The sequence below is a fragment of the Sciurus carolinensis genome, chromosome 7 (assembly GCF_902686445.1).
Source record: "Sciurus carolinensis chromosome 7, mSciCar1.2, whole genome shotgun sequence".
NCBI classification, from domain to species: Eukaryota; Metazoa; Chordata; class Mammalia; order Rodentia; family Sciuridae; genus Sciurus; species Sciurus carolinensis.
This window is the reverse complement of record NC_062219.1, coordinates 148,342,108-148,366,413: the sequence shown is the minus strand read 5'-3', so window position 1 is coordinate 148,366,413 and position 24,306 is coordinate 148,342,108. Positions and strand designations below refer to the sequence as shown.

Genomic DNA, 24,306 nt, shown 5'->3' with positions numbered 1-24,306 from the left:
AATTCATACCTCTAGATGTTCAAATAAATACCCAGAAATGCCAAGCCAGAAGAACACTGATAGTCCCTGTTAGGATCCCCAGCCTATGTGTCGATAAGATACGTGAGACAGAAGACAATAAGAAACTGACAATCTATAGTGGAAACATGAAGAAAGAGAACATTTATTCAGAGAGAGGAATTCATCCTGAGAAATCTGTATGAAAGAAGTATATGCGTCAGGAGCAGATTCACAGCAGAATCCCTGAAACTAATAAGAAAAGCAAAAGGTTAAGCAGAAGATGCCTTCTCCCTGTTGAAACAGAAATCAGTTTCATTTTAATGTCAACTTGAGACTCCGGTCAGAGTTTAATTCTATTTTATAGTAATTGTCAGAATAACCATGGTGATGTATGGCCGGGATTCCATGACCAACACAACGCTGTGTTCAGAGCTCTGTGTGTCAACACACCGCCGTGCATTTCCAAATAATAAAAGGTAGGCATCCACGATTAAGCCAACTTTGGGTCTCCCCTACAGATTCAGGGAGGTTTGGTCTAATCTTCGATCTTATGATACGTTCTGTAAAGATCGTTTTATTACAAATGAAACTCGTTTGTTTTTACCTTGACAAAGGCGTCTATTTTTAAAAGTTAACAGGTGTTCAAGGCATTCAGAACGCATGCAGTCCTGTACCGTGTGAGCACTAGAAGCGGAAAACGAAGCCAAGCCCCAAGGTGTCACAGCTGCCTCGCCTCTCTCGTCCTCTGCTGTCGCCTGGACCGAAACCACTCCTGGCGTGCACCGCCTGCGGCCGGTGAGGAGCTCTCTGCACCTACCTGGCAGGAGGGCTGTGTCCCCTTGGCCGCGGCTCCGCACCAGCCAGTCCTGCGCGCAGCGCCAGCCCGGGCTGCTCGGCTCGCACGCCGAGGCGGAGGCGCTCTCCCGTTCCCTTCCCTCTCCCTCCGCGCTCTGCGGCTGACAGCTTCACACTTCGCAGGATCGCCAGCGACGCGCGCGCCCGGACCTATCGCTGGGGAAGAGGAGGAGTCCCTGTCCGCCTCCCGGCCTTGATGGGCAGCTGCGACGCGGGCAACCGCGCAGGGCGAGCGTGGGGCGCAGCGCGGCGGCAGCGCCGGGAGCCGCGTTTATTTATACAGGAAGCTCAGGCGCCGCACTTCCTACTTCCCATCTGGGTCGCACTTCAAGGCAGGTGATGGCTTAACCCTGTCCGAGCTCCGCGGCCAGCGCGCTCGGCGCTCGGGTCCGCCTGCCGCCGCCCGGGTGCCAGGACCTGGCGCGGGTGGCCCGCGCGGCCGCAGGAATCCCGAGCCGGGTGTCCGCGCCGCAGTCCCGGCGCCCTTCAGCCTGCTCGGCCCCGCCTCGGCGCTGGCGCCTCTCTGCACAACACCTCGCAGGCCACCCCACCTCTCCTCCTTCCCGTCGCTCTGGTCCTCCGACGGCCCAGACCGGCCTTCCCACCCCCTGGTTCTGCACAAGCCCTCCCACGCACGTCCCCCACCACAGCCAGCACCTGATCTTTCCTTTGGCGCTTAACGACACGATTAGAATGTAGGCACATCGAGGCAGCGAGCGGTCTCCGCTGGCCTCAGAGACCACAGGCACCGGCCTTGGTGAACAAGGGTTGGCCAGGATTTCCTGGAGGTGCTTTGTCAACAAGTTATTCAAGAAACACATGGTAACTTAATCAGTTGTGCGCTCAGTTTAAGGAAATGTAAAAGACAATCCAGGAGCTGCGTTACCACGACGTGCCTTACTCATGCCAAAACTTCTGATGCTCGCATGACATTTATAACGGATGACATACCCCCTTTCCACACCCCCGCAGGTCACCAACGCAGGAACGTGGTCACTTTGAGCTGTCCCTCCTCTGACACGGGCCTCTTCTTGTGCTTACTCTGCAACCTCGTTCTACTTCTGCAGCCATTGTCAGGAAAGTTCTTCCTAAAAGGAAGGAACTCCCAGGTCCTTTGTGGAAGGGATGGCGCCACTCCAAAGGACACAGCCACCTGCTTCTCAGCTCACGTGGAAGCACACTTGTAGGTCAAAGCCAAGTGCTGAAGAACACAGCTTCACTACTGGGGTGCTTGGATCTGTAGGAGCACCAGCCCGGTAGAGTAGGGACCGAAAAGGAGGACAGGGCACACAAGAGGGCAGGAGAAACACAGCCACAGAAGTGTCACCAAATCGCATTTGAGCCTGCAAAACCCTTCTGGCTATCTGAATCCCAACACCTAAAGTTAAAGACAAGGAAACTGATGCTCAGGGTCATTGAAGTGGTTGGCCAAACCAGAACAGAGCTGACAGGAGACCTAAATCTTTATTACATGAGAAAGGTGCATATTAATGAAAACCACCCCAAAGGACATCTAACTTCCTACACTGTTGGTGCACAGCACACAGGAAAGATAAAGCACCCCAAAGAGCAGCTTGCTCATTAGTGCTGATGTTCATCTTCTGAGCCTTGAACCAGAGTTCAACAAAGTCCACTTTTCAAATTACCATGCAATTAAATTATCATCTCTTATCAGTAGAATAAGGGTATGAAACGTCTGCCAATATGAATGAAACACAGGTTAGGCCGACGTCACACTGGCTGTGGTCACAAATATTTCATGTAATTGGATAACATCACCACAAAAATTATTCCAGCCATGAAAATTCACAAAAATTATGGTCAAAATTTAGTAAGACTAAATAAACATGTCCGATGCTACAGTACAATGCAAACAACTCTTTCAGATCCGCCTAAGTGAATCCACAATGTGAATGAATATCACTCCCTTGAGAATTTTCTGATCTCCTTCCAGACAAGTTGCTAGGTGTGAGGCAGATAAAGGTAAGTTAAACATGGTCCCTGTCCTCAAAGCCTCTCACTCCAAGGCAGCAATCAGAGAAGCAAATCAATGATCTGGATACAGAGATGAGGATGGGATGGAGGGACACAAGCTCGGTGTGCCAGGAGAGCCAAGAAGAATAATTCAAGGAAGTGGCTGATAAAACGGTTCTAGGAAGGCTTCTATGAGGAGGCATGAAACCCAGAGTCTTCCAGTGGCTGAATGGAGAAGGCGGACAGGGTGGAGAAAGCAGGCAGAGCGATGGTCAGTGCAGAGGCTTAGCCAGGAGATTTTAGGTGAAGCTTTTCCTAGTTTAGGAAGAGCAGAATAGACGAACAAAGGACTGCATGAATGCAGTGACAATTTTGGTTTGAAAAGGAATGAAGGGAGAATTCAGAAGCAGAATTGGATATGGAGAGAGAGAGACAGACAGACAGAGAGAGAAGAGAGAGAGAGAGAGAGAGAGAGAGGAGTTCAGATGCTGACTTCACTAAGAGTGGGAATTAAGGAGATGGAATGAGGAAGACGATGCCGATTTGGTTTACATCCTGCAGAATCTCGAGTGTCTCTGGGCATACGGGAAGGCCACCAGAGACCTGGTGGAGTGTCTTATGGAAAGTGCCATCATTGAGGTGGTGGCTATGGATGAAATTACCAAGAGGTTAGGTCACCCATAAAAAGTAGCATCCTGTAGAAGGAAGCAGATGCTTTGGATCCAGACAAACTCCACTGCCCACTTGTTATTATAAACCTTAAGTAAATTGTTAACATAAACTCAGTTTTTTTCTTTCTTAAAGTAAGGAGGATGGTTTTCATCTTATAAATTATTATTAGAGTAAATGAGACATTTGTAAAGTAGTTACACAGTCCCAATGGGACAGAAACACGTGGACTATACAAGTCTTACAAGTGGAGCAAAGCATGTTACCTCCTGGGGTTGTGTAGTACACAACCTGCTCAGCTGTCCTAGCCTGATACACAATAGGAACTCAGTCAATGATATTCATCTAAGAAGGGAAAGGAAATGTGAACATAAAAGAAAGGGCCAGTACAGAGAGCCCAGAGGAACCCTAGTTTTTAAAGGATAGGTTAAGAGGAGCCTTCAGCTATGCCTAAGAGTCGTTTCTTTTAGGCTAGAAAAATAAATATATTTGATATCTCAAACTGAGAGGAAAAATCCCAGACACTACAATCCACAAAAATATTTTTAAATCTTTTTGAGCAAAGATATATTACAAATTGTTCACCAGAGAGGATAATCATGTTGATAATCATCATAATAATCGTTTCCTAAATTACAGACCTTCCTAAAGAAAAGGCATACAAATTCTTGACATTAATAGCAAGCAATCTAAATTATATTAATTTCAATATATCTAAGTCATACAAAAGTCAAAATTAAAATAAAGTCAAAGCTTTTTTAAAGTTTTTTCCCACATATAAGGCTAAAATATATATGTGTGTATACATATGTGTGTATATACATAAGTACACACATGTATGTATGTATGTTCATATATATAATTACTACATTCTATGTGTAGATGTGCAATATACTTAAATAATATGTATCATGTTATATATGGTGTAACATACTATGTAATAGGCATATAAAATCTAATTTCTTCTTTGGAAAATTCTCTTTCATTAATATAAGCACAATGAAGTATCATTCAGTCATAAAGAAGGAAATCCTGTCATTTGTAGCAAGATGGGTGGAACTGGAGACTATGTTGAGTCAAATAAGACAGAATTGAAAAGGTAAGTACCGCATAGTCTCTCGCATGTGCGGAAGCTAAGAAAGGTCGACCTGAAAGTGGAAGAGTATTAACCAGAGCCAGGGGTGGGGGGTGGGGGGTCGGATATCTACACAAGTGGGGAAATATCACACTGAATCCCCCTATGGACATGTAATATTAATGTGTTAATAAAAAATTTAAAAAGAAAGTGCTCCAATATTGATCTAGAAAGGAAAAGAAAAATCAAGGTTCATTCTCGAATCTACTCTTCTGTTCTTCCTCCGTACGAACTTAGCAACACGTGCCTTAGACTTAACAGTCTAATTATATCCTGTGCCTTAAAGTTTTTTCCAATGATTCATTCAGAAGAAAGAACCCAAGTATTGGGTCACCAGCTTCGGCCACCGGCCCGGTTGCCTCTGCGTGGGAAGAGGTCTCAGGCAAAGGCTGTGGCGTGTGCCCGGCCTGGCCACTGCTCATTCCAAGCGGCTCCCATTCCGTTTCCATTCATTCTCTCGTGCCTCCTGAGCTTCGTCTTCTTTGTGTTCTTTCCCACATTTACTGAGCACACTGGGTATAAAACTAACAATAAGGCACAATTCGAAATACAACTAAGACTATTACCAATAATGACGGAAATGATGCCAGATAAAGAGTCCCAGGTAAAGAAGGGACTCCGAGCTCCACGGAAAGCCCATCACGACAGAGAAGCCATCCTGCCATCTCTGCAGGTCACTAACACACGTTGTTAAAAGCTGGAGGTGTGTCATTGGGTTCTGTTTCTTGGTGCCTCACAGAGCCAGCCACAACCAACTGGGCCCCAACAGAAAAACTTAGCCAGACAGTCCCAATCTGCCACGGTCATTACGCCATGAGACCCCAGGACAATTCAGGGTGGAGAGCTGAACGAGACGGCAGAACTCCAGAGGAGTCAGTCGCCCCATCTCAGGACCAATGGGAGAACGGAGTCTGTGCCCAAGTGTCTCTAGAAAAAATGCCTCTGAATGAAAATCCCCCACTAGGAAGTTAGATGGAGTTAACCAGGTGCAGTGAAGCACGCCTGTAATCCCAGAGGTAGGAGAATTGCAAGTTCAAAGCCAACATGGGCAACTTACCTAGAACTTGACTCAAAGTATAAAGGGCTGGAGATGAAGCTCGGTGGTAGAGAAGTCATCATGAGCCCCTGGGTCCAATCCCCAGCAACACACACACACACACACAGTCGGATGAAATCATCTCAATCATCTTGCCATTCCTTGTGTTTGTGAAATTTGTATTAATCCTTCCACTGAGATTATCATCTCCTCCAAAATTCCTGATACAAAAAACAATCCATGAAAAAAAAATCCCCAGTGTTTGAAGAGTCATCCCAGGCAATGTGCAGATGGGTTCATATCATGTTGGCATCCAACGTGATACAAAGGGCTGCACTGAATCAAGAGTCAAAATGGGACCGGGTGTGTAGGTAGGCAGCTAAGTGATGAAGTGTGTCTTGGGTTCAAGTCTTAGCACAAAAATAAATTATAAAGTCAGAATACATCTCGGTCTAACAGATGGGCAGCTCTGCTCTTTCAGACCCAAATTATTCATCGGCAGGAATACCACAGATATTAGTGTTCTAGGAGCCCTCTTGAAAGATCCCTTGCAAACTTACATTTCCCCTACGACTTAATGACTGACACTCTTCTTTTCCCACCTTCTCCTCCGCACCACCCCACCTTCCTCTTCCCACAAGAGTGAATCACCAGGTCCCCCTTGAACTCAGAAGCTGGATGGAACTAACACACATCATCATCTGCAGAGATCAAAGAAACAGAGGTCAGGCACAGGCGTCAGGGCTGGAGGACGAGTAGGGAGAGGACCAGGAGCTGCGGGTGCCTGGAGTTGGGGGAGCCCGTCTCACGTTAGATGAGGAAGAAACGTTCCCCTCGGATGGAAAAGTCCACTCTCCTTCCACATTCACTGCTGCTCACCTGAAGTCCCCCACAGAACAGGCCTCAGGAGAGTGGGCTGTGGTTTCAAGGCATCTCGCAGGCACGCGTCACGTGTACGGTCCTCACAAGGGGCACCTTGGGGACTTGGCCAGTGTAGCAAGGACCCCAAACTGCATGTGACAATATTGCCATCTCCAGCAAGACGGGATGGCAGGGAGGGCCTTCTTACAAGTCAGGTTCCCAAAGCACATCCTCCTCGCTCCCCTGGAGGTGAATCCTGTTCCGAGTAAATCCGATGGGACGCAGGATGGGCTGCTGGAAGGAGCCGTCGCTGCCGCGCAGCCCGCCTTAGCGAGGAGCTGTCTTCCCAGGGCCCCACGGCAACTCCTGAACGCCTGCTGGTCTGATCACCTGAGGGGTACCCAGTCCCGAAGCCACCATGTCACTCGCTGCAAGGACCGATCTCATCGGGAGGGAAGAAGATAATGCATTCTCGGGTTCTCCCCAGGGAGGCAGGCCGGCCTCCACCAGCCCTGCCTCTGCTCCTCAGCTGTGGCACTCAGGGGCACCCTGACCATGCAGCCACGGAACTCCCTCAGGCGTCGGTGAAAGAGTGTCGGGATCTTGTCATTGACTTTCTGCTCACGTCAGTCCCTCGCTCGCCCCCGAACCAAGGTCAACAGATGCTGGTGTCTTCTAAACATCTCCTCTGTGCTCATTTAATCACACATGGTGTGTGTGGGCGCGCACACACACACACACACACACACACACACACACACACGGCATCTTAGCGTCACTCTGCCCATCGCCTATTCATCTTCTTTGTCGGTTTTGCTTTATAATGGTTGATATTTTTCCTGTCGATTTATAAGAGCTCTTTTTAACTTTCGGTTATTAACACTTTTTCTGCAATGTATTTTACGAATACTTTTTCCACAAATAGCTGATTTCTATCGATTTATGGTACTATTCCATGCAATGGTGTTTGATTAGATAAGCATGGATGTAGTATGTTCAATATGTTTTTTTTAATTTATTTTATTTTATTTGTTCTAATGAGTTGTATATGACAGTAGAATGCATTTATATATTTTGATATCTCATACATATATGGAGTGTAAACTCTCCTTTCCTAATTATACATATTGCAAGATCACATCAGTCATGCAGTCATACATGTGCATGAGGTAATGATGTCTGTTTCACGCTACTCTCCTTCCTCCCCCATACCCCTTCCCCTCCCTTCACTCCCCTCTACCTAATATAAAGTAACTCTATTCTTCCCTACCCCACCCCCTTATTGTGAATTAGCTTCAGCATATCAGAGAAAACATTCGGCCTTTGGTTTTTTGGGTTTGACTTATTTCACTTAGCATGATATTCTCTATCTCCATCCATTCACCAGCAAATGCCAGAAATTCATTCTTCTTTAAAGCTGAGTAATATTCCACCGTGTGTGTCTATATATCACATTTTCTTTATTCATTAATCTATCGAAGGGCACCTAGGCTGGTTCCATAGTTTAGCTATTGTGAATTGAACTGCTGTAAACATTGATGTGGCTGTGTCACTGTCGTATGTTGATTTTAAGTCCTTTGAGTATAAACTGAGGAGTGGGTAACTGGGCCAAATGGTGCAACCATTATGGAAAGCAGTATAGAGGTTCCTATGTTTTTAATAAAAATATCCTTCAAGGTGTATTTCATAGTTAATAAATTTGAAATTGATGACACTTGACTTTTCTGTAGACCATAATAATTTTGAGAAAATACTCTCCTTTATGCTCAAATACCTACTAAATTCAGGAAAAATTCCAAATGAAGTATATTTTTTTTAACTCTTAAGTGAATTTATTTAATTTTATCTTGTACATTTTGCTCAAAGAGGTCAGAGTTAACTGAAAAATTAACTCCTGCAGAACTTGACTTTTAACGAATTCAAATGGTTCACCCTGAAAATATATTGTATGTAGATGCAGCATTTTTGAACCATTATCGTCTTCTCTGCAACTGTAGCCTTTTGAAGTCAGATGAGGTTTGAGCTAGCCACCTGGTATAGTAAGATAAATATGTTGCAGCTTTGGCTTTTTGCTCTGAGGTTGCTCACACTCTGTGGAGAAGGTTGTGTTTCAGTACAAAGGGGTCTGTGGGCTTCATGGAGAAAGTCCTTAAGGCAGGAGTGCAGGGGTGCAGGGTGGTTTTGGTCTTGGCATTCCTAAGCTTTGCTAGTGCAGAGAGGGTAAGTGTCCACTGCTTCTCTACTGTTAAAACACTTTGAGGCACAGTCTCAGGAGATTTAAATTGGCCATGTGAAGTTGCCTTAGGCTTCCCAGATATTACTCAACAGTTTTGAGAGCAATTCCTTATCTTTTTTTTATTTTTTTTTATTTTTACAGACTGCATTTTGATTCATTGTACACAAATGGGGTACATCTTTTCATTTCTATGGTTGTGCATGATGTAGAGTCACACCATTCATGTAATCATACACGTACATAGGGCAATGATGTCTGTCTCATTCCACCATTTTTCATACCCCTCATTTCCCTCTACATAATCTAAAGTTCCTCCATTCTTCTCTCACCTCCCAGTCCCCCACCCCCATTATGTATCATCATCCACTTATCAAGGAAAACATTCGGCCTTTGGTCTTTAGGGATTGGCTTATTTCACTTAGCATGATATTCCCCAATTCCATCCATTTATCTGCAAATGCCATAATATTATTCTTCCTTATGACTGAATAATATTCCATTGTGTACATATACAACAGTTTCTTTATCCATTCACCTGTGGAAGGGCATCTAGTTGGTTCCACAATCTAGCTATTGTGAATTGAGCTGCTATAAACATTGATGTGGCTGCTCTACTGTAGCATGCTAATTTTAAGTCTTTCGGGTATAAACTGAGGAGAGGGATAACTGGATCAAAAGGTGGTTCCATTCCAAGTTTTCTGAGGAATCTCCACACTGCTTTCCAGAGTAGCTGCACCTATTTGCAACTCCACCAACAACGGAAAAGTATGCCTTTTTCCCCACATCCACACCATTTATTATTGTTTGTGTTCTTGATAATAGGCATTCTAATTGGAGTAAGATGAAATCTTAAGAGTTGTTTTAATTTGCATTTCTCTAATTACTAGAGATGTTGAACACTTTTTCATATATTTATTAATCATCGGTATATTTTCTCAAATGAAGTATATTCTTAATTTTCCTTTTAGATTGTAATATGTAAAATTATTTTCAAAAATATTATCTTTTGCTTATAATATCTTTTCTTGAGAAAAAATCATGCCAACAAAACTCATCAAACAAATTGTGTCTATTTATGGTTCTAGTTACTATTTAACCAAATTTAGATACCTAGAAATTGCAGGCCTTCTAAAGTTCAGTATACTTTGAATTCTTCTAAAAAGAAAAATATATCCTGTTAAAAACACTAGTTTCATCAAAAGATTCTTACAAGTCCCAATATTCCAAGTATAATTACAAGGTTTCTAAATGAAATCCTGTGTGCTGTCTGTTTGAGTTCTTATTATTTAATCTGCTCAGGTCCTACCTTGTATTTATAAGGATGAGTTCCAGAACATTCCTGTTTGCAAGCTTCATTTTCCATTAGTGCAATATGTAAAATTGCAAAAGGTGAATATTTTGCTTATTTACCTTAATTTTAATTTTCCAAGAAAATACAACCAAAACTTTCTTTGCAAAAAGAAAAAAGTCCATAATATTAGTAGGCACAGATTTTCACAGTAGCTTTTCAAAGATTCAAAACAAAAATTGGATTGATAATGGTCTGCAGAGAGAAAAAGCATGCACTGCCTGCTTTATATTCAACATCGGTTTTGTCACAAAAATTTCACAATTCGACTACTTGTTGCATACAGAAAAACATTTGCATTTGTAAATTTTGGCAACTATTTCTACTGCAGTTTGTTTGAATGAAATGGGCTATATGTGCCATTTTCTGCTCCATGGATTTCTCTCTTAAGCAATTCCATTGTTTATATTCTGACATTATGTCACCAAAACACGTATGTGCACATTCACTGAAAAAATAGATAATTTTCAGTGGTTGCCTGAGGCTGGATGGGAAGGTGGGTATTGATTGCAAAGGGACACCAGATCACGTGGAGGGACCAAAGTGTTCTAAACTGGATGGCAGTGATGATTACCCAGCTGCATAAACCTACTAAACGCCAACAAGCGATAAGCTTAAAATGGGTGAAATTTCTGATATGCAAATTTTACCTTCATAAAGCTGTTTAAAAATAAATTTTATTTTTTATTTATTTTTTATTTTATTTTATTTATTCATTTATTTATGTTTGGTACTGGGGATTGAACCCAGGGGCGCTTTACCACTGAACCACATCCCCAGCCCTTTTTAATATTTTGAGATAGGGTCTCCCTGAGTTGCTTAAGGCCTCACTAAGCTGCTGAGGCTGGCTTTGAACTCATGATCCTCCTGCCTCAGCCTCCCACGGAGGCACCAGCCACCATGCCTCGCTTAAATTTTAGTTTTGATGATAAAATTTTGGACCAAATTTACATTAGAATTCACAGTTATAATATAGTATTTAAACTTCAGTAGAATGATTTTTCTAAACACTTTAGTTCCATAAATTAGATGAAAATAAATCTTTCAAGTCATAAACTAGGATTCCATTTGAAGCATCTGGTAATATTAGTATAAAAACTGCATGATTTAAAACTGTGCGCAAATTGCTCTTCTGCTAATGGAGTCATTCACATTGGCAACTTTAAATTCACTCTTCATACATGCATAAGAAAACTTAATATTGATGACGGGCGAAACAGATTTGGAAAAGTCGTTTGAACTGAAGGAGGAGTCATGCTTCACCGAGTGGAAAATGCGGGACACCCGCTGCGGCGGCACGTGCTCGATCCCCGTCTTTGGACCAACTATTCTTAAGATAATTACAACTGATGCTGTTTGGGTCGATTCGTGAATTACAGATTAGCCGCCACCATCTTTGAGAAACAGAAGTTTGGTTTTTGATTTTTTTTCATTTAACTTGCACTTTTTAAGCTCATACTCTGCCGAAAGGGGTCTTTCCAAAATGATTTTTAAAGTTATGAGCCAACAAATGAATAGTTACAGATTGAGATCATACAAAAAATGGCAGAGCCGCGGCCCCAAGGGCGCTCAGACTTCCCGCGCTTCCCACTGGCCTGGGCACAGTCCTTTGCTCCTGCCCGGTAGACGGGAAGGGGCCTGCGGTCCTGAGCGCCATAGTAGGAACGCACTGCGCTTACCAGCAAGCACCCTGCCTGCAGTTATTCACAGAAAGGTGTCAGTTCACTTCCGTCTGGAGAGAGCTGGGGGAAAGCCGGGTTAGCCTCATCGCCTTTCAAACTGAAGCACAAGAAAAACGTGCATTTCCAAAGAAATGCTACCTGAAACGTCTCAGAGTGCTGCCAGCAGGCGCCCTGCCCTACCCTGCCACAGAACAGATCACAGGGACAATTGTTCATGTTTCATTATCTTATTGCAGAATGCATTCTAACTTGCAAATCTGGAACCATTACACCTCCAGGTAGAAAACAAGGCAATTAATTATGCTTAATAGTCAGGTGATTATATCATTTTGGAATTTAATCCAAACAAACCAAAGGCATGTGATACTCCTACATTATGCCCACCAAAACCCTGGTGTAAGTTTTTGTCATTCCGTGCAGCGTCTCAGCTCCTCCTCATTATTAGAAACCTGGGCAAACCTGCTGCCCACCACCAACAGAGGAAAGCCTTTGCCTGACATGTCAAGAAGGCCTCTGTGTGATTCCCTGAAACTTTCAGGTGAGCAGGACCAGAACTATTTGTAATACAAGCAATCGCTGAAATGCATAGACACACGGAGGTGTGAAGAGTTTGCCCTCCCACCAGAACATCCTTGATGGCCTAAGACTCACACAGCAAGCATATCTGAAAAAGGAGGCCTTGCTTAAAACCACCAAGGAGAGTCCAGACTTTTTCGAAAGAGAGGACAAATCAGCAAAGGGACAATTGGAGGCATGGACTTGTTTTCTCAAAGTTACTTCTCTAAGTTCATAATCACAAAGTGGAGGCTTCCTCAGCTCTGGTGGGGGAGAAGAATCAGACCATGCTGTTGAGTCGAGTCCTCAGAGGGTGCCAGGCATAGTGCTTGGGACTAAGCATTTTATAGATATTACCTCCTTTGATCTTCATAAAACTTGTCATTAGAGTAAATGATCTAGGCTTATCTACTTACGAACCATGAGTATCACATCCTTAAGTGGTTGACAACTGATGTACCAGGAAAACTTCATGAAAAACACAGCTTCAGCTATAAAGTTGTCTCACGACATGAGACATGGATAATCATTGAGGTTAAATTGAGATTCCAGGGTTTTTGTCTCTAAGTCAGGAAGAATGCCCTTGAACCTTTTAAGATCTTAGTTTGTGATTTTAGCAAACATTTGTTTTAAACAAAGACTGATAAACCCATCCGTTTCCTTTGAAGTAATTATCACGCAAAGCTCTTCTAATCAAATAACCTCATGAAATCCAGTCCCACACCTGGCTTTTATACTGCTGATCAGTGCAGTACAGAGGTAATTCTGGCTAATAACCTAAATAATTATTTTAACTGGCACAAAATTCAAAATAACATAGAACCTGCCATCCTTTTTAGAGCCAATTTCTTTTCAGTCTTTTTCACTTTGCATTTAAGTTCCAACTATACTTTGCTATTTCTAAGCACCTCAAATTCCACATTCACGTTTTCCTCTAGTTTTCTATTTACCAAGGTCATTCTTCCCTGCCCTTCTCATCTGCTAATAGCTCCTCCTCACAGGAAATGTCATTCGAGGTCTGTCTTTTCTGGGACACTTCCACTACCTACCTTTCCCTTCACATAGAGTTAGATACCCTCTTCTGGGATTCCTCTCTTGGTGCAATGCTTCATTTGAAAAACGTTTATTAAGCTCCTATTATCTACCAGGTTCTCTATCAGGTGCTATGAACACAAAGATAAACAAAATACAATTTTCAAGTGGTGTAGGAAAAGACAGGTCAGACACGTTAACTGGTCAGAGCATGCCAGGCCTCTCTGGGATCCAGGAAGACAGGCAGCTTCTTGAGCCCAGCCCTCCAGAATCTGGAGAATTTAACAGAGAGCCGTGTGGGAAGACAAGGGGCAGGAGGAAGAAGGGCTTTCTGGGCAAAAGAAATCGAAAGCAAAGTCATAGCAATGGTGGAAAGCAAAATTTCTTAAACACAATGAGGAACTAAGAAAAAAAATGACAAACATTTAGAACTACTAATTTTAAGCTTTTTCAAGCTCCAATAAAAGCAAAACACAATCAGGAAAAGTCAACCCTAACTTTATTCCTAAATGTATATTAATATCCAATGCTTTCTTTTTTATTTATTTATTCATTTATTTATTGCGGTGCTGGGGATCGATCCCAGGGCCCTGTGCTTGCAAGGCAAGCACTTTACCAACTGAGCCATCTCCCCAGCCCCCAATGCTTTCTTAAACCCAAGGGGGACCATTAGGTGATACGTTAACATCACATACAGCTGTCAAATTTTATCTAGAGAGCAGAGGGGTATTTTATGACTTCTCTGATAAGCATCATGAAAGCACAGTTCAGTCATGTAAGACATCAACACAGCAAACAGAAATGGCTTGAGGAGAAAAGACTTGTTCACCGCCCCAGGTGAAGGTGAATGAGTCCAAAACTCCCAGACAATTCTCCTGGGATCAGGGGAGGCCTGTCAAACCTCTTTCTTCCTCCTATGTGATCCAACGCACGCACAAAGGCTGCAGCTCTCGCCCTATGGTTACCTTGAAAATCGTCATCCCAAGTGTTATCCTCTTTTGGTGGAAGTAATCCATGCATTGAGCAACACAGAAAACTTTTGAGAGTGAACGATGTCATTACACAGTGCTACTTAATCCTGAAGAAAAAAAAAAAAGTTCCAATCTTTGCCTCCTAAAATTTTTACACATATTTTACACACATTTGGCAAACAGATGTCACAGGACCTGCCTAAAACTATCAAAACTGGGGAGAGATAGGGAATTAGAAGATGGATACCTTCATCTTCAAAAGAACAGGGTAACCTTGGGTGGCCACCTGCTGATTTATGCTGATGGCTTCAGTTCAACAGCTCAGATTGCTCCTCAAGTTCCTGTGATTTCACTCAGCTTCCATCTCTTACCAGAAAGCCTGACAGCAAAAAATACCTCCAAATGAGGATGAGACACTGTGACCCATGACATGCCCTGAATTAGGCTATAGTGCATTTTATACTGCATTAAAAAATCAAACAGAGGGGCCGGGAGTGTGGCCCAGGGGTAGAGTGTGTGCTTTGCATGCACAAGGCCCTGGGTCGAATCCCTAGCACCACATTAAAAAAAAAAAAAAAAAATCAAATCGAATGGAGGGTGTAATCACAAAGAAGAGGACACAATAACTGCTTTCCAGCAAGGATCGAATAAAGGGCATTTGAGCATAATACACACAGTTTAGAATAAGCAAATATTCAGGTGGATTAATTGCTTCATGCTCATCCACTGTTTTGCTGTAGCAGCACAGCCCTAATCTATGGAAATGAATAGAAATCTATGTTAATCTAGTGAAGAGTGTTGAGGTCTTAGCATCAAGCACCAAATGACACACTGACTATCCGGAGTTCACACACGGTCACAAGTGCAGACAAGCACTAGAACCCAAGGATCAAGTCAAATGATTTCCAGCCAGATTACCTTCACTTGCCAAAAAATGTTATAGGTGACAACAAGACTCACACTCCCCATTTTCTGTCAGGGGCTGTATTTTTGTGTTTTAGTTTTTGGTTTGAGGGGGGGTTGTTTTGTTTTTTTAAAAGAGGACAAAAATAGAATGTTGATAGAAAACTTTTAATTATAAATTCTATTTTTAAACATCTCCTGAGGGCAAAAGACCAGGTGTTCTGCCAAAACAAATTAGACAATATTCTTTTTTTTTTTTTTTTTTTTTTTTCGGCAGTGCTGGGGATTGACCCAGGGCCTCATTCATGTGTGCTAGACAAGAGCCCTACCACCAAGCTATATCTTAGTCCTAGGCAAAATTCTTACATTAGCAGAGTTCCAACCTTGACCCAAAACAAAAACATGAAGCGTACACTGAGACGGGAGGCCAGCAATTCCGAGTACAGTGAATTCTCGGCACTGGCCTTCTGCAAGGGGCAGGCAAGGGCCCGGGACGAGGGAACAGTCAGAGGATGACTCAAGGACTATTTCAGTACCAGATCCTCTTTCAACCTTGTCGTCCATCTGTTTGCTGAGAATGTGAGGTTGTCTGGTTCCAAGTTGGAGAAGGAGATGAAATCATCTGTCGAAGCCACATGCGCAGGACCCGGGAAGGCACACTGCGATGACAACCATGCAGTGGGGACCTGGCTCCCACCTTGCGGCTACCTGGCTGGACTTCATGCAGTCCTGACGCCTCAGCCCAGGGGGTGAGTTCAGAGACTCAGCAAAGGAGGAATGCTGTCAAAATGTACTGCAGGCTAATGGCGGGGAAAGAACAACTCAAAGAAACGCACTCAAGAAAGAAGAGTCAGTGAGCACTTTAAAGGCAGACGTTGACCAATTAATGGCAATACCTACTTGTCCAAAAATGCAGCCAGCCAGCCTGCCCTTCCTCCCGCTCCTCTTCCCCAGCCTAGTCTGCCCTTCCCACTGGAATCACCGAGGACATCAAACGCACATCCTCCCCCTCCACCTGCCTTCTTTGATACCACCCTGCGTCTTTCAACACCCGCACCCTGCGTCCCCAAATACCTCCATGGTTTCTCCCTGTCTCCTTTAGAGTAACAGAAAATCGAGATTCCAGAAGCACCAAACTTCAGAGAAGCTCTGGGGAACAAGGATTCAGGAAGCTATTGAGTTCAGAGTCATTGACGAGAAAAACCTCAAGGTCACAATGACCATTTCAGCCATGTTATAGGCCAAACCATCACTCACCGTTTGGCTAGAAACTTAACTAGCAAGGACAGTATCGTTTCCATAGTAAGGTGAATTCCGAGTTCTAAACAACTGGTCTGCAAACAAACTTCTGGAACGCTAAATATTCATAAGTTTGGGCCACCAATAAAACATGTAACAATATATTTTTCTCCTTGACTTTCTTCTTCCTAACTGCTGTAGAAGAAAATAGGAAGTACACAGGTGTGTAACAGGGTACTGAGGTTTGACCTCCTTCCCTTAGGAGCTACTTCTGCGGAGAATGGAGTTGGTGACTACCATTTGCTGCTAAGGACTCAGGGTGAATTTATTCTTCCCAGTGTGCCCGAAGAGAGTCATTGGACCCACTTCTGGATAAGCAGTGATTTGGGGGAAAGGGACTTTTTCACATTATAAGGAGGCCGTAAAGACAACAGTTTGGGGGAGGGTTTAATTCACTTTCTGTTGGCCAAGAGATTTAAGTAGAGCTATTGCTGCTGCAGCCCAAGAGACAAGTCAAGCTCTACAGGAAGTTGGTGATTTCTTCTGAACAGATACACTAACTGAACTTATGTGTACGCACACGTTCATGGGCAGAGACACTCGGGATAAGGAACGAGTTAGAAGGAAAGCAATGATGCCCTTCAAAAGTGGAGGATCGTTGACTCAATGACACGTTGGCCACGCCTGTCCCAGTGTTGTTTTCTCTTCAAAGAGCAATCATCATGGGTGAGACCCGGAAGGAAACTTAGACTTCTCCCTGTAACAGGACCCAGAGTGGAGGCAGCCAAACCAGAGGAGCAAGAACAGGCCAGAGTCAGACCTACCTACAGGAAAGGAGGGTGCCTCAAATTCCACGGCAGCCACACCTGGGTGATGTGACTCTGCCTCCTTGGCTACAGCTGACCACAGACCAGGATGAATGTCTGTCTGAAGCAGAGCCAGTCGAATTTTCTCTATCCGGAGTTTGGAACTGGGATTTAGGGGCGGCTAATCTCTGTGCTTGGTTGGAGCAGCAGCCATATTGCATAACCTATATAAGCCAAAGAGGGAACAAAAAACCGGATGTGCAAGGAGGAGGTGAGAGAGGAGTCAGAGAACGAGAATGATGGCTTTCCCCTTCTCAGTTCCAGTTCCTTCTGGAAGCCATCTGCATTCCGCATTTTGAGACACCCCCTGTCCTTACAGTACATTTTCCTTTTTGTTAAAGCTAGATTGAATTTATTTTAGTTATTTGAGGCTAGAAGCCCTTTCATTAAACCATATTACCATAAAGTAAGTCACTCTGAGAAACTCCATGAAAATGAATTCCATGAAAAGAGCATAGACTTTTGATTCTGCCAATGGTAGATTCAAATTGTGATGTTCCTAAAAAGAAACCATCTAGTCTAGAGGAAACTTTAAAGGCTACCTGAGCCTTAGTTTCCTCACCTAGAAAATGCACTTAACTGCCGCATCTAATTGTGAAAATCAGCACAGTTATAACTTCTAGTAGAATTCAATGGAGCAGTACTACATAAATATGAAATATTGTACATTTTCTGGCATATATGGTCCTGCTGAACCACATGCATGGATCCTCAAGTACTGAACAATAATGATAAACTTCTACACTTGGCTTTTCTTCAAATTCTCCATGTCTCAGAATGTACCCCAAGGTACAACCCATAAACAGGAGGTAACCTACAAAAATGAGCCCACCCCTGCAACTACTCCTTCTGCTATAATACAACATCCAGGTCCTAGCTAATCTTGGAAAAACACTTAGCTATTCCCAAGGTGGACTTTTTGGTCTATGATAGCACTGTCTTACTTTTGCTACTATGATGAAGTACCTGAAACTGGGTAGTTTATAAAATCAAGAGGTTCATTTTGACTCAAGGGTCTGGAGGCTGCAAGTCCAGGATCAGTAATCTGCATCTGGTGAGGCCCTGTGCTGCTTCAACTCATGGTGGAAAGCAGAAGGACAAGCAGGCATGTGCAGAAGAGACAAAATGTGAAGAGTACACTCATTCATAGCCACCCAGTCTTGCAGTAGCTAATCCAGCCCCTCAAGAGGAAGAACTCACTCACTCGAGAAAGGCATGAACCCCTCTTTTTTTAGGAAACCCTAGGAGTCTCCATACTTGTTTTTTTCTTGCTCTCTTTCTTTCTTCCTAATTTATTCATTTGGAGTACTGGGGATTGAACCCAGGGATGCTCTACCAGGGAGCTGTATCCCTAGCCTTCCTTATTTTTTATTTTTGAGACAGGGTTTGCTAAGTTGCCCAGGCTGGACTCAAACTTGTGATCCTTCCGACTCAGCCTCTCCAACTGCACTGGACCATGAATCCCTCTTAAGACCTAATCACTTCTTGAAGACCCCACTCCCAGCACTGTCACGATGGCAATCAAATTTCATCATGAGAGGGGCTCGCTTGCCCAGCATACACAAGGCTCTGGGTTCAATCCCCAGAACCACAAAAAAAAAAAAAATTTCATTGTGAGTTTTGGAGGGGACAGATCATAAACAAGCACAGCATGCATTTACTCTCCTATATGTGTGTGTGTGTGTGTGTGTGTGTGTGTGTGTGTGTGTATTTTTTTGTGTGTGTGTGGTACTGGGAATTTAACCCAGGCCTTAGTGCTTGTAAGGCAGTATTCTACCAACTGAGCTATCTCCCCAGCCCTACTCTCCTACATTTTAATCACTGGCCTACTTGAATTTCTCCTTTGGTGAACTGTACAGGAAGGCAGAAAATGTGTCTATCACCTGTAGGATTATGCTTCATACAAAGAGTATTCCTAAATGGCAAATAAATAAGCATATAATATTTTATAACTATAAACTATAATTTATGCTGATCTTTTATTCAAGAAATAAAAAACTCAATGTGCAGGCAATAAAAGGTTTTTGATTTTTTTTTTTTTTATCTATTTCAGAACCGCCACTGATGTAACTAAGTCCACAACAACCTAAGCATGACTGAAGGAAGGAAGTTTCTGCATATCAATTCTAAGGAACCTAATTTTGGGCAACGGAGAGCTGCATGATGTGCAGCTTTGGTTCTTCTCTGGTTGTCTTCTACCCTGTCATTGCTAAAGAATGCACCACCAAGCATACAAATATGGAAGTACACACCTGTACACACCACAAATAAGTGCCAGATTTTCATGGACTTGTCTTGCACTACAATCAGTCAAAAAATGTTCCCACATTGCTGTTCATGTTTGTTAAGGTTGAACTTGAGGAGAACCAGGTATAGTGGCACCTCAAGACATGCACAGCACCCTCAGTAAGATTCTGGGTGAACAAACCAAAATCAACCACGTCACCCATAGATTTGTAGGCAGAGTCTAGTCTCTCGTCTGCATTATTGCTGCCTTAACTGACTTGTGGATTATCTGGACGCTACCTTCTTACCCAAACTGAAACATTTATTCATTTATTTAGCATAAGTATTAAATAAATCCTTATTATGTGCCAGGCTAGACCTCAGGGATATGAAAGTAAACAAAAAGCCAGTGTGCCTGACCTCACAGTAAAAAGGTCTGTCCTTCCTTTCTAGCAGGAAAAGCATTTTTTAAAAGCAGTCATCCTGAAGTGTGCCCGTGCTGTGGAAGCCCTTCGCTGGCCCAGGCTTGGCCCCTTCTGGAGCAACGGGGTCAAAGTGGGGTCCCCGCCTGGTCCAGCAGTGGGGGTAATGCTTGGTAACCCCCTCCAGGGGATTCTGATTCAAACCCCCTCCCACAGCAGTTCAGCTAGATCACTGAGTTCCTTTAAAGCTTCCCCAGCTAACTATAAATTAGTACAACTGCTAGGTAAATCAGTATGGAGGCTCCTCCAAAGACTAGGCATGGAACCACCATATGACCCACCATGTGACTTCTGGGCATTTATTGTGAAGAATTAGAGTCATCATACTATCGCAATATATACGTATCCATGTTTGTAGCAGTGCAATGCACATTAGCCTAACTCTGGAACCAGACTTGGTGTCCATCGACAGATGAATGGATCAAGAAAATGCGGTATAGACACGATGGAGTTTTATTTGGCCATAAGGAAAAATGAAATTATGTCATTTGCAGGAAAATGGATGGAGCTAGAGATCATTATGGTAAGTGAAATAAGTCAGACTCAGAAGGTCAAGGGTCAAACGTTTCCTCTCATATGTGAAAATTAGAGAGGAAAAAGAAAAAGAAAGGTGGGGTGGGGGGTCTCATGGAAATCACAAGGACTTCAGTAGAAGAAAGAGACCAAGAAGTAGGAGTCAGGGAGGGAGGAGGTAAGTGCTGGGGAGTGATACTGGCAAATTATATTGGCATACTGTGTGCATGTACGAATGTGTGCACATCCCATCAGTATGTATAACTATAATGGCCAATAAATATGTGGAAAGAGAAAAAAATTTTTTGAAAATTCCCCCCAGCTGATTCTAATGAAGAGTGAAGAGCTGAGAACCACCAGTCTGTCACAGGGTAGGAAAAATCCCTGTGGAACTGACATCTAAGCTGGGAAAGGGGAGGAGCAGGAGTCAGAAAATAAATATGAAAAAAGTGATGAAAGGCAAGGAAAACTGTATGGTTAGAGGGAAGAGGGCAGAAAAGCATGATGCATGTGAGGAATTTAAAGAATTCAGTAGGGCTGGATCGTAGAGAGGTTGAAACAGCTTCTGAGAAAGGGGTTAGCCAGATGAGAGAGAAGGAATCTGGAAGTGTAAAAGTTGAACTAACAGACCACAGGAAGCCTCTTTAAGCAACTTCGTATTACCAGATCTGTAGTCTTCAAATAACCACTTTGACTACAGTGTAGAAACAGATTGAAGGGGAGCAAAATTGAATGCAGGTATTTCTAGGTCAGAGGGTATTACAGTTCAGGTTTAGAGATGATGCTGATGGTAACAAAGAACTTCTGGGACTAGGAACTGCAAGGATGTTGGTAATGTGGGAGTTCAATAATTCAATGTGGACTTCCATGTTCCTGATCAAAGCAACTGTGGAGGAAAACATGAGTCCAGACTTTAGTGTGTTGATTTCAAGGTGAGCTATACAGTGGAATGCCTTGGGCTCTATGACAACGGGCTGTGAAAATACTGATTTAGAAGTCAATTTACCTAGTTCTTGAATGGAAGCCATGGATTTTGATTTGACCTACAGTCATACAAGTTTGAGGTGAAGAAAGCTTAGAACCTGGAACACTAATAGAGGCAGCCAAGGTTAAAAACAGGAATGACCAGAGCAGTAGGAAGAAAACCAAGGGACCCAGTGAATGGAATCAATGAAGGCTAAGGAAATAGAAAGTGGTCTTACTAGAAAACCATGCCAACATATCAATGATGCTGAAGCAAAGACTGAATATCCACACCGGGAAGACGGCATAAGGCTTCAGAGCCTGGGTCACTCCCAAGTTCTTCAGAATCTGCACCACATGCCCCTACCACAGCCCCCTCCCTAGCTCCAGTCCTTTCATCTGCTTGCTCCATTCACGTGTGTGCTAGTACTATGCATATATAACTATGGACATGTTACATATTATGTACTATCATGCACAAAAATTATGTGCTGCACTAATATAAGCATGCATATGACATTTATGCTTAATCATACATACTTTACTTATAACCATGAATTGTGTGTGTGTGTGTGTGTGTGTGTGTGTGTGGCAGTCCTAGGGATTGAACCCAGGGCTTTGCACGTGTTAGGCAAGCAATCTACCACTGAGCTGCATTCCCCACCTTTTTATTTTATTTGAGGCAGGGTCTCTCTAAGTTGCCCAGGCTGGCCTCCAACTTGGATCCTCTGTCTCAGCCTCTTGAGTAGCTGGGATTATAGGCATATACCACCCTGCCCAGCTTCCCATGAATATTTTTTACTAGAGGTAGTGACCAGTGGCCAACAGAGACCGAGCGTTACAGGCATCACTAGCGATGAGACTGAGTACGGCTGGCCCCTTCCTAGCATGGCTCCTTTCTAGCAAGGAGAAAGGGGTGACTTTGTTGAATAGGTCCACCAGAGCATTTCCATTCCCCTGCCAGGATATCATTTAGGAAAAAAGACAGAGACACAAATCTGACCAATGAAATTCCAGGGGGAAACCAGCTTGAGTGGTTATTAAAAAGTCTGTTCTTGACAGACATAAGGAAAAGGCACATGACCACTTCCATTTTTCTGCCATTGGTAAATGTGGGCATGATGCTTGGCTCTGCTGCAGCCATTCTGACAGACAATCACAAGTCATCAGCTGCCATACTGAGGACAAAGACAGAAGATAAGATAGAAACAACCGGTTCATGAGGACACCGTTGAACTGCTAAATCAATCGCTCCTGAAACATCTTGTGCCCACGCTTCTGATTATGTGAACTTGTAAATTTTGCTTTCCGCATAAAGCAATTTTACCCAAGCTTCTGCTACTTGCAGCCAACAGTTGCTCATTATTCCTAACATATGGATATTTCTAAAGCACATCTCTAACATATTGATTATCTCTAATATGTCGAATCAATTAAAGCTAATTGTTTTTGAACACTAAGATGCTTACATGAAAACTTCTGCCGAAATAACAAAACACAATATGGCAATTTTTTTCATTCTTTGCAATCAAATAGATTACATGCACCTTGGTTATTTATTTCTCCCTACCTGTGATTTCCCACAGAAAACTCTATAGCAAACAACCTAAAGGAAAATGGAGAAAGGGGAGTTTTGACATCAGGTTCATATCTCAAATTCTTACCATATGACAAGAATCAATCTTGCTGCTAGCAAACCCAAAGCCATGAATGTTAGACTAAAAATCCAAAAATCACAAGCTTTATAGTGTGAATGCTAAAATGAATTAAGGGGTTAGCATCTTAAGACTTGAAAAAAGTACTGCAACTAAAAGAACACTATAGGGAAGAGGGAAATCACTGTCCAGTCAGTATAACTTATGGCCTGAGAAACTAGACTTCTCTTCCCCATTGATTCTCCTCATACACCCAAGCGTTAAGTACACCCATGAAAAAAAATTTGCTCAAAGTTACCCTTGTTCCCCCTCCATACAGTCAACTACCTCTTGGCTTTAAGACACACTTATTGAAACACTTCCCAGCCCTACTGTTTTCCATGACTCCACAAGTGCCATTGAACTTGGTGGAGGGAAGGGACGTGTGGAAGACTGGAGTTTCACTTATTTCCTCGGAAGCAAAGTTTTATGACACAATCTTCAGCATGATTTTGATGCTGTCTGAGCCTCAGGATCTGCTCATATCCATATTACCATTCGAATCCCAAAAATTGCTTTCAATAGCTAAAACACACATTGTTTCAATTTGCTTCTCTTATCGATTGTCCCTAGTACAGTTCCCTTCCCTAACAGTACAGAAATAAAACAAGGGCCACAGTGCTGTGAGAAGCCACGATTACTGGAGCAGAGTAGCTACTTGAAGGATACAGGGTATCAGCGAGGACACTGTGGCACACTAGAATCACTGGGTGCACATTTTTGAAATAACACTTGCCGGATTTCAATGCTAAGTCGGTGAAACCAGAAGATCTGGAAACAGAGTCCAGGAAGTCATATGTTTAAGCAGATTCCCCAGATGATTTTAATGTGTACCTAGGATTCACGAAGAATTAGGTTTGGTTGCCTATAACAGGAAAAAAAAAAAAAAAAAAAAAAAAGCAAGGTCTTAAGATAAAAGCTTTTTCTTTCCTTCATATAAAAAAGTTTAAGTCTGCACATAATCATGCCTATAAAGTGGCTGAGTTATTCAGGACCTGAGTTTATTCTGTCTTGTGTCAGGCTTCTATTTTCAAGATTACTTCATGACCCAAGATGCCTGCTGAAA

General features: G+C 43.0%; 1 protein-coding gene across 5 annotated transcripts in view; it reads right to left on the bottom strand.

Annotated features, from left to right (window-relative positions):
• Rnf144b (ring finger protein 144B) overlaps nt 1-24,306 on the bottom strand; it is a 152,644-nt gene that overhangs the window by 80,221 nt on the left and 48,117 nt on the right. The window contains exon 1 of one of the 5 annotated variants that reach the window (XM_047557594.1): nt 818-1,391. The exons of 3 other annotated variants lie outside the window; for them this stretch is intronic. The gene's annotated coding sequence lies outside the window, so the exon portion shown is untranslated. Of the gene's footprint in view, nt 1-604; nt 782-817; nt 1,392-24,306 lie in introns of those variants that run through there. One more of the 5 variants, XM_047557596.1, reaches the window with a different exon arrangement.